At 47.1% G+C, this 10,321-nt stretch overlaps 1 long non-coding RNA gene across 1 annotated transcript; it reads left to right on the forward strand.

The window, feature by feature from the left end:
* Nucleotides 1-623: 623 nt before the first annotated feature.
* Nucleotides 624-9,260, forward strand: LOC132017247 (uncharacterized). The gene is made up of 4 exons (XR_009404207.1): nt 624-750; nt 4,801-4,912; nt 5,007-5,295; nt 8,868-9,260. It is a non-coding gene; the product is annotated as an uncharacterized LOC132017247 (long non-coding RNA).
* The last annotated feature ends 1,061 nt before the right edge of the window (nt 9,261-10,321 follow it).

The raw sequence follows: 10,321 nt of genomic DNA on the forward strand, positions 1-10,321 counted from the left end.
AACCAGGTCACTCTCCAATCTCCTTTTCCTCTCCTGTTTCCCTGGATTCCCACAGCCTGGCTGCATCGCACTGGGCTGCCCCAGTCTGGATGAACGGAATGGGGGCTGGAGGTTAACAAGCTGTGTTCCACCTGGGTGAACCCATCACGACTTCAGAGTACCTTGGAGCTTGTTCTGTCCCTCATTGGACCTGTCCGTCCAGCAGCCCCACAGGCTGGGGAGCTGTCTGTCACAACTGAAATTCCAGAGCTCTTCCCCTTGTCGGAATCGCCTCCCGCAGCCCCAGGCCAGCCAGAGCAGAAGGGAGCCTGCAGGAGTGGGTTGGTTCTCTGCCCAGTCCCTCCCCTTGCAACCTCCGCTTTCTCAGGCTCTGGCCCTCATTCCCCAGAGCTGTGTGGCTGGATGGGGCTGCCTCCTCTTCTCAGCTTTCCCTTGCCAGACCACAACCGGGCAGATTTCTTCATGCTGACCAACCCTTCTGGGGTCTCCCTTTTCCTGGTAACGATGACCTAATCCCAAAATGCAGTTTTAAGGGAGCTCCGATGCAAATCAGTGGGACCGCCTTCTTGAGCCTGAGTCCATATATGGTATGGTACAGGCCCTGAGGCAGGAGGAGGAGGGTGCTGAGTGTAATGCCGCACAGCTGATTCACCGGCTGTCCCGCTCCCTCCAGTTTCCAGTGACATCAGCACTGCACCCATGACAAAAGTTCAAGACAGTGAGGGGCAGGACTTCTTGGGAGGCTGCAAGGTAGTTTTTCTTTCTTTCTAGGCTCCCTACTTCCTGGGGGGCCGTCCTTTCTTGAATGTAACTGAGCGCTAAATCGACTTGGTGCCTTTTCTCCATAGGTCTCTTGGTGTGGGCGTGGTCAGGGGGAGGTGAAGGGAGGAGACAGAGCTCCAGACGCTTGCTCAAGCCCCGCCCACACGGGCCCTTTGGAACAGGACTCAGTCACAGGGCCCCACCCTGACACTGGGCAGAGTCCGGTATTCACAGCCCTTATGGGGAGCCTGGACTTTTCTGTGGTCTCTCCCGTCAGTTAGTTTTTATTTGTTTGGCTTTCGGTGAAGTCTGAGCAATGGAACCAAGAAATTCTCAAACACAGGAAAGAATGTCGAAGGCTGAGTTATCACACTCTCTTCAAAACTCGTTCATGGGTACTCAAGTTCTTTTTATTAGCATCCTCACCACCATTCCAGTACCTTTTCAAAGCAAATCGGGGGCACCTGGCTGGCTCAGTCTGTTGCGTGTCTGACTCTCAATTTCGACTCAGGTCATGGTCTCAGGGGTCGTGTGAGATTGAGCCCTGTGTGAGACTCTGTGCTTGGCAGGGAGTCTGCTGAAGATGCCCTCTCTCCCTCTCTCTCCCTCTCCCTCTGTCTCCCTCCCCATTCTCTCTCTCTTAAATGAATAAATGAATCTTAAAAAGAAAAGAAAAGAAAAGAAAAGAAAAGAAAAGAAAAGAAAAGAAAAGAAAAGAAAAGGCAAATCCTTGTACTAGACCCTAGCAGTAGTGGGCCAGAACCAGTTCAAATGGTATGCAAACTGATTTATTAAGTCTTCAGGAAATTTGCAAGCTGATCATGAAACACAATAATTATTAAAATTAAGTTACATAAAATTAAAACAGAATAAATTAGATTTAGAACAAAGGTAATAACTAATCAAAAGTCATTTACTGCCTAATTATTTTACCACTTTTTACTATTTTCTGTCCTCTTGAGGTTATTCACATCCACTGTATTTGTATGGTGGAAATATCATATGATGGTGTGTTTCCACACAGTCCTCCTAACTCCTTGTTCAGTAATGTCACGTTGGGACCTTCAAATCAGTCATGATGAGAGGATTTACTCCATGGGAGGGGCACCTGGGTGGCTCAGTAAGTTGAGCATCTGCCTTCAGCTCAGATCATGATCTCAGGGTCCTGGGATGGAGTTCTGTGTCAGGCTCCTTGTTGCTGCTTGGCACTTCTCTCTCTCTCTCTCTCCCCCTTGCTCACTCTCTGTTGCTATCTCTCTCTCTTTCAAATAAATAAAAATTTTTAAAAATTTTACCCCATGGGAAACAGTACAAATGAGAGCTTCCCCACCACTACCCCCCCCACCCACCGACCCTCTCCCAGAGCCAGTTGTTAATCTTGACTAGCGCATCACTGATGCTGGGGTCCACTGAAAAATGACTCGCCCCCTGCACTCAAGATGCTTAGAATGTAGTGAGGGAGACAGATCCTTCCAGACTTCAGTTGGGCAGTGTCTCCTCTAAAATGCCCAACGGAGGAATGAGCAAAAGGATATGGGCTTTCAAGTTGGTGAGACCTAGAGGGGTCTGCCACTTACTGGCCAGGTCACCTTAAATAAGTTGCTGGATGTTTTGAATTATTTGCCAGATGGGAGTGATAACACCCCCTTCTAAAACTGTTGCAAGGATGTAATGGTAAAGATATAAGGGTATGGAAAGGGCGTTTCTGCCTGATGGAGCAGCAGGAAGAATGACACAAAAGCATAAAAGTGAAAGGGCTTCTCAGGGACAGGACAGCAGCCTAGTGTATCTGGCTATTAAGCTACACCAGAAACACCAAGATGCGCAGAATGTAGGTATGGTGTGACCCTGGACAGGCAGATTAACAGGGAGGGAAGAGCTAGCCTGGATGGTACAGAGCTGGGAGGCAGACCCACCATGAGGGCAGCCATCAATCCAGGCCATCAAGTTTAGAAGACAGCCTAAGTTCAGGCAGCATCCCGATGATCATCTCAACCAGGAGGTACAGACGGGCAGGCAGCATTATGGACTTGGGAGATCTATTCATCCACAACTAATCCCCCCCCACCACCAGTAATATAGGAGGCTTGCCGAGCCCCTAAAGAGAGGGAAACAGGAGCTAGGCAGGAGATTAGGCTGTTTCAGTAGCTCCACACGGTCACCAAAAGGCAAGCTTTTCTTTTCACTCTGATATTCCCACTGCTTTTCTCAGCGCATTAGCTTTTATTCTTGGTGTTGATGCCCAATGCTGGTAGGTAGGAGCAGGGTGGGACTCCTCAAAGCCCATCTATTTATCAGGAAGCAATACCCCCCACCCCCACCCAGCAGATACCTCTTTATAGCTCCTCAACCAGAGTGGGTCACAGGCTGTGGAACACAGAACCATGACCTCCGAGGATGCTCACGTTCTTGTCTCCGGGAGCCTGTGAATGTATGACTGTGCATGGCCACAGGGACATTGCAGATGCAGTTAGGGTAGAACCTTGAGATGAGGAGGTTCTTCTGGACTATCTGGGGTGACCAGTCTAATCCCACAAGTGCAGCTGGGGGACAGAGATGGCTGTGTGAGGATGATTTGTTGCTGGTACCGAGGTGGAGGGGGCTATGTGTAAGAACTTGAAAGAGGTGTCTCGACCCTAATAGAGGTCCCTAACCGACAGCCAGGGACCTCAGTCATTTAGCAGGGAACAAAATTCTGCCAATCCTCAAAAGAACAAGGAAACCAGTTCTCCCCTAGAGATTCCAGGAAGGAACTCAGCTCTGCAGACACCAGTTTTTAGCTCAGTGAGACCTGGACCTGTTTTCTGACATATATGAACAAAAGATAAGACCTTTGTGTGGTTCTAAGCTAGAATTCCAGTCATATGCGGCAGTAATAGTAAATGAATGCATACGCACACTCCTAAAGACAATGACAGCAAAGGAGACTGGTATAACCAGTCCTGACTTCGTCCACTTAGGGATTGTCCCCTGGGGTTGGGTGATCCACGAAGTTCCCAAGAGTGCTAACAAGTGTCTGTAAAATTAGGAAGGAGGGAAGTTGGCAGCAGGTTTGGAGTCAACAGCAAGGAGTACAACAGCCCGTAAGTGCCAGGACAGACATGCCAGATGTTTTCAGCTGTCTTTCTGTCAGATTGGTCTGGCCATTAAACGTTTAACGTATCGCCCATGGCTATGACTAGAGGGACCTGTGAAAGCCGGGGAGATCACCTCCATTATACTGGACCCCATCCCGATTGAGAGGGAAAAGCCTCAGAGAACTGGCATTTGGGTCACCACCCCCTGGCTGGGCTTCTAGAGCTCTGATCTGGAAAATGCTACTTACTTCTTCATCACATTTAAGAGGCCTTCAGTTGTAAGATACACCATGATTTTGTGAACCACTGTGAGAGAAAAAGTACTGCCGAATAATGCTGTGCCGTTGGTTTTAGAATCCATGTTAAGTGAATAGGTTTTAGAATTCATGTTAAGTGAATAAGATGTTAAAATGAGATAAAAAGGTTCATCTTCCAACTGACCGAATAGGGTGCTGCAAATCTTCTACCAGTCGTAGAGATGAGCTCAGGACACGCTGTCTGCTCAGTCAAAACTGGCAGGGGAGGTCCGCCTGAGTCTCCAGGGGAAGACTAGAGGTCAAGGTGGGAAGGTGAGTGTGTGCTCGTGCAGCTCCTTGAAGCCAAGCTAGAGTGCCGGCTTCCTCCCGCAGGCAAAGGGCAGTGCTGAGGGGACACGGGGGTCATATGGCCCCTGGTATCTGCAACAGATTTATGACTCCATCTTCTATCAAAGCATGAGGGCTCACAACCTCTTACCCGAGAGGAGGACTGGAACGGCGGCCTAGCACTGGACAGTATGTCTGCCCTCTTCCAGATGGGGATACACTCAAAGAACAGGTTCTTCATCCTTTTCCCTGGGGCTGGCCTTGAGTCCAAGAAATTTGGGATCTCTCTGAGTGCCTTTATAATGAGGAAAATAATTAGTGTCACTGTACAGAAGTGCCCCAGGAAATCATCTCCTTTCCATTATTTTTCCCATCAGGAGAAGGACATTTGGAGAACAAACATGGCTGGCCTGAAGTGACCCCACTAAGTAGTGGCCGGAGGAGGCTGGAATCCAAATCCCCTTCTACCGCAGTGCATGCCAGGGAGAGGTAACCCGAGGGATGTGGGAGTGGTCAACCCCCAGGCACATCAGGGTCTGCCTCTGTCTAGCCTCACATCCCATCTTGTTCCTCCTCTATAAAGCAGGGCTAGGAACAGTACCTGCCTACAAGAAAGGATTGTCTAGAAGACTGCATTAAGAAACAGTGAGAGACCATTGCCTGCCTGCTAGCAATTGCCTCCCCAAGAGGGACTGTTAAGTGTCATTCTTTCCTGCACTCTCCTGCTGCCCGCAACACCTCCCTCCTGCTATCAAGCTGGAGGTCTGAACTTTGAGACTTAGGGACAGAGGCATCTGTGGAATTTGCTCCTCTTGCTAATCTGGTCAAGTCAACAAATCATTTCTGTTCAACCCAGAGGAGCCGCTGGAGAGGTGAGGACATGGCCTGCATCAGTTTCACATGGGGGCACGAGTGCTTGCTGGATGGAGGGAGAGTCAGCAGCCTGACTGGGGGAAGGAGGAGGTCTTTTAAGGGCTGGGGAAGCCCATTGAGTGTGGAGGGGAAAGGGAAGGGGCACAGGAGCCTTGAGGCGCCGGGGCGGGGGCACTTGGCATGTGAATGGAGTGGAGAAGGCCAGGAGGGGGGATGTGGTGTGGGCCTGTACACTAGAAAGGAAGGGGACTCAGTCTATGAAAAGAACCATTTTCTGTGGCGCTCAGGAAGGGCCTCTCACTGGGGATTTCCTACACAGGGCTCCAGGCCTTGGCCGCCTTCCCAGGGAAAGGTGGTGTTTGTCGTGGGGAACTTGCACACTGCAAGTCTTTAGTTCAGGGACGAATGGGGCCCACTCTTGTCTCTGGCACTGCCGGTCTCCCTGAGCCTCGTTCAGCTGCGAACAAAATGCTCTTTGCTTGAACCACCCACTTGAGCTGTCTTCATGCAAGACAGGGACATGGAGGTTGAGGCAGAAGTGCAGTGGAGAAGAGTGGAAGCTATGAATAATGCTGGACTAAGGGGAGGTGAGAGCCACGAAGGGGGAGCCCCGAACCTTGTACAGAGGGGGCTATTTCAAAGGAATAGGCCCTTGCCACAGCTTTGGGGTGGCCCTAAGCCTGCTGGCCAGCCCCAAGCCCCTGGTCATGCTGTCCTGGCTAGGTAGAGCAGCTCTGTGTGGTCTAAGGAAAAGCCTCCTTGGAGAGAGTAATTTCAAAATCAAAAAAGAAAAAAAAAAGCACAATCAACTCCCTTTTTCAGTCTTTTCCAACCCCAATCAAAAAAGTACAGTATGTGCTATTGAAAAATCACGTCTCAGAAGCAGTGCACATGTTCTGACAGCATCTGCCAAGATTTCCGAAGAGGCTGATAGAAACAAACGTGTTCCATTTTCGTGTTGTATAATGAGGAGATGGAGTCCTTGCACACCTGTTCCAGCAAGACAATGATGATGTTATTACAGGAGCCATTGTGCTGCAAAGATCATTCCTCTCTCTCCTGCCCCTGCCCATCACCAGCCTCACTGGGTGCTTCTCCCCTCTCCTCTCTTTACCATCCTGCTTCTCCTTTCCTCTCAGGTTTCCTCTCTTGCTTTCCCTTTTCCTGGTCTCTCATTTCTTTCCTTGCTCGGCATGCCCTGCCCACCTTGAAGAAACCCAGGGGACAAAGTAAGGAATTCCCATCCTACCAAGAGGTGGGGTGCTGAGAAGGCCAGGGGCTCGCTGCTAGGGGTCAGTTGAGAGAGGAGAGCCTTTGTGTTGCTTGTCACAGCGCGGGCAGATCCTACCATAAAGGGCCCATTCCTACCAGTCAGCAAGAATCCTTGAGCCTAGTCAGAGAAACCTCTGGACCTGCCCTGTGCCTACCCTCATCAGCGTGGAATCAGGAGAGATAGCAGTGTGACTAGCTATTTCCTGCCAAGTAGACAACAAATGGAAAGAGCTGAATGTATTTAATATCTAGGAATATTCCACATTGTAATTGGATACTTTCCGGATACATAATTGATTTACAAAGGAATGAAATTTTAATGTTGGAATATAAGCACAAAGAATCAGAATGTGGGCGTGAATTTCAGGGTGGAGGAAGCCTTCCTTGATTACTGTTTTTCAACTCGTTCATTCATTTATTCTTGGCAACAAATATTCACGTAGGGCCGACTAGGTAGCTGGGAATGAGCTGGTTCTTAAGGCACATAGATGGAAAGCTATAATTCTTGCCTCTTAGGTCCTTAAAGTCTACCCCAAGCCTAAGTTCTACCCAATCTAAATATAGCTTTGGTCTTGAACATATCTCCTATGTAGAAGTAGAATCCCTTTGGGACCCCTTTACTATGGTATTAACTTGGGCACCACTGTAAAAATGGAATGGTATGGATTCCTGTATATAGATCCACCCACCCATCCATTCTTCCATTCCATGCACTCATCCACTCCTCCATTCTATTTGCCCATCTATCTATCTACCTACCTACCTATAAATCTATCTATCCATCCACTCATGTAGGGAACAAAATGCTACATACATCTAACCATCCACCCATCCACCTTTCCATTCATCCATCTGTCCACCCGTCAATCCATCCTTCCATCCATCCATCCATCCATCCATCCACCCAACCATCATCCTTTCAAGCATGCAGGAGGTCAATTATTAGCTCAGTGGGAATCAAGGATCACCTAAACAATTATTGGGGTAAGGAGCTATGCAATGACAGACCCCAATAGTTGTGTGTAGTGTCCATGCTTAACAATTCACAAGTGAATGGTTTCTGAACCCTGCGCTGCGATCTGAAAAAGAGATGGGGTGGATTTCAAGGGTTGTTCGCGAAGGTTTATTGGGAATTGGCTAGATTTAATCAAGATAGTGTCTATATTTCTAGGAATCTGGAGAGTCTAATCTAGTCTAAAAAGTCTAGAAAGTCTAGTCTAGGAAAGTGTAGGAGAGAGAGGTTCAGGGAAGGCAGTGGTTCATGCCCATCTTTCCAGGCAATTCTTGCTATTGAGCTTGTCTTCAGTGTGATGGCTCTCTGCATCACAAAGGTCACTCTAACAATTACTGCTTTCTCCCTAAACATGAAAACACTAAGGATGAGGATTTTTGTGGGCAGCTTAAGTTCCCAATATAGTTTCAATTGAACCATAGCCCCCTAAGTTGGAGAAGTCAGTGCAAATCAAGGTCTGAAATTATTCTCATGTTTCCCAAATGTTGTATTCCAGTGTTTTTTTTCTGCTGTGGGAATTTTGACCGAAATTTACACTTTTCTAATGTCAACTTGAGTTGTGACTCTTTTTAAAAAATGCTCCCTTCTTCCCATATGTCAGGTGGCACATTCTTTAGTCGTCTGGAATTAATCTGTCTCTAGCTGAATGAGAGCTGGAAAGAGGAAATAGGGGGCAGTGGTTAGAGCCCTGCACGGTCAGGAGGCCTGGTTCCCACGACTTGCTCTGCCACTGAGTCACTAGCTGACACTGGATAAGTGACTCGGTTTTTGTAAGTTATTGCCTGTCTGCTAAAGAAGGGCAGGCAAGGCCTGCAGAGACAGTGCTGGGGGCACTGGGCTAGGAGGGGAGAGGCTCTTGTCTTTGCCCCAACTCACCAAATCCTTATTAACCTTGGCAAGTTTTGGGGCCTTCGAACTTCCTTGGTCTCTAAAAGGAAGGGAGTGGAAATATAATTTTTACAGTAGTTTCTAGTACCTGGATCTTAATTCCACTCACTCTTATATTTAGCATATTGAATGCCTGGAGCTGATCATTTTTAACTCTCTGCTCCTCAACATGAATACAAAATTCACAAATAATCACGACCCGTGACATGCAACAAATAATAATAATGGCAGGTTGCATTGTTTCACTGTTTCAAATTTTAAGCACATATAAAAGCTGCACATGGTCACACAGAATGACAGAATTGAAGCCACACATACTCTTTCTTAGACTCTAAAATCACTGTGCTAGAATTGTTTCCTTTTTTTTTTTTTTAAAGATTTTATTTATTTATCTGACAGAGAGAGATCACAAGCAGGCAGAGAGAGAGGAGGAAGAAGGCTCCCCGCTGAGCAGAGAGATGGACGTGGGGCTTGATCCCAGGACCCTGAGATCACGACCTGAGCTGAAGGCAGCGGCCCAACCCACTGAGCAACCCAGGCGCCCCACTAGAATTGTTTCCAATTTGTGGTTCAAATGCAAGCTTCCGAAGTACCCTTGGGCTGTGGACATGACTGGGCTGGAAACAAGCTCAAATGATTCCAGCTGGATATGAACTTACTCAAAACAAGCGCATACATCTGAGACCCCGTATATTAGGGCTCAACTGTATATGTGAGAGTTACTAGGATTGTATATATGAGAGTTACTAGGATTAACCCGCATGTGGAAAGCAATGTTTATTAAAAGGTAAATAATAAAAACGTGCTAAGTTGGAACTTACAGTTTTATTATTAAGACTCAACAACAGCTACAACAATTGCTTAGAACCTAGAACTGAAAGACTTGGGTGAGGTCCCATGTTTTTATGGATAACATTGTTTAGAATTGTTATAGTGATAATACAAAAAGCCTACCCAATTTTTAGGCACTTTTGTCATTTATAAATTTTTTAAACTTTTGAAATAATTTTAGATTTAAAAGAGAATCACAAAAAATGAGATAGAATTCATAAATCTTTTACCTAGCTTATAGAAGAGTGATACAGTTATTGAAATATGGAAATTAAAACTTGTTCAATACTATTAACCAATCTACATGGTGAGCCTGGGTGGCTCAGCGGGTTAAGCCTCTGCCTTCGGCTTAGGTCATGATCTCAGGGTCCTGGGATCAAGCCCTGCATAGGGCTGTCTGCTCAGCAGGGACATTGCTTCCCCCCTTCTCTCTTCCTGCCTCTCTGCTCACTTGTGATCTTTTTTTTTTTTTTAAAGATTTTATTTGTTTATTTGACAGAGAGAGAGATCACAAGTAGGCAGAGAGGTAGGCAGAGAGGTAGGCAGAGAGAGAGAGAGGGAAGCAGGCTCCCCACTGAGCAGAGAGCCCGATGCGGGGCTCGATCCCAGGACCCTGAGATCATGACCTGGGCTAAAGGCAGAGGCTTAACTCACTGAGCCACCCAGGCACCCCTGCTCACTTGTGATCTTTCTCTGTCAAATAAATAAATAAAATCTTAAAAAAAAAAACCAATCTACATGCTATCTGGATTTTAGCAGTTTTCACTAATGTCCTTTTTCTGTTTCAGGGTTTTTAATCCAGGATACCACATTGCATTTAGAGGTTTATCATTGTTTTAAAATTCTTTTTTTAAAAAAAAAAAGATTTTATTTATTTATTTGACAGAGAGGGGCCCATTGAGAGAGGGAACACAAGCAGGGGGAGCGCGGGAGAAGGAGAAGCAGGATTCCTGCCGAGCAGAGGGTCTGATGCGGGGCTCCATGAGGGGCTCAATCCCAGGACACTGGAATCATAACCTGAG

The sequence above is a fragment of the Mustela nigripes genome, chromosome 5 (assembly GCF_022355385.1).
Source record: "Mustela nigripes isolate SB6536 chromosome 5, MUSNIG.SB6536, whole genome shotgun sequence".
In the NCBI taxonomy this organism is placed as follows: domain Eukaryota; kingdom Metazoa; phylum Chordata; class Mammalia; order Carnivora; family Mustelidae; genus Mustela; species Mustela nigripes.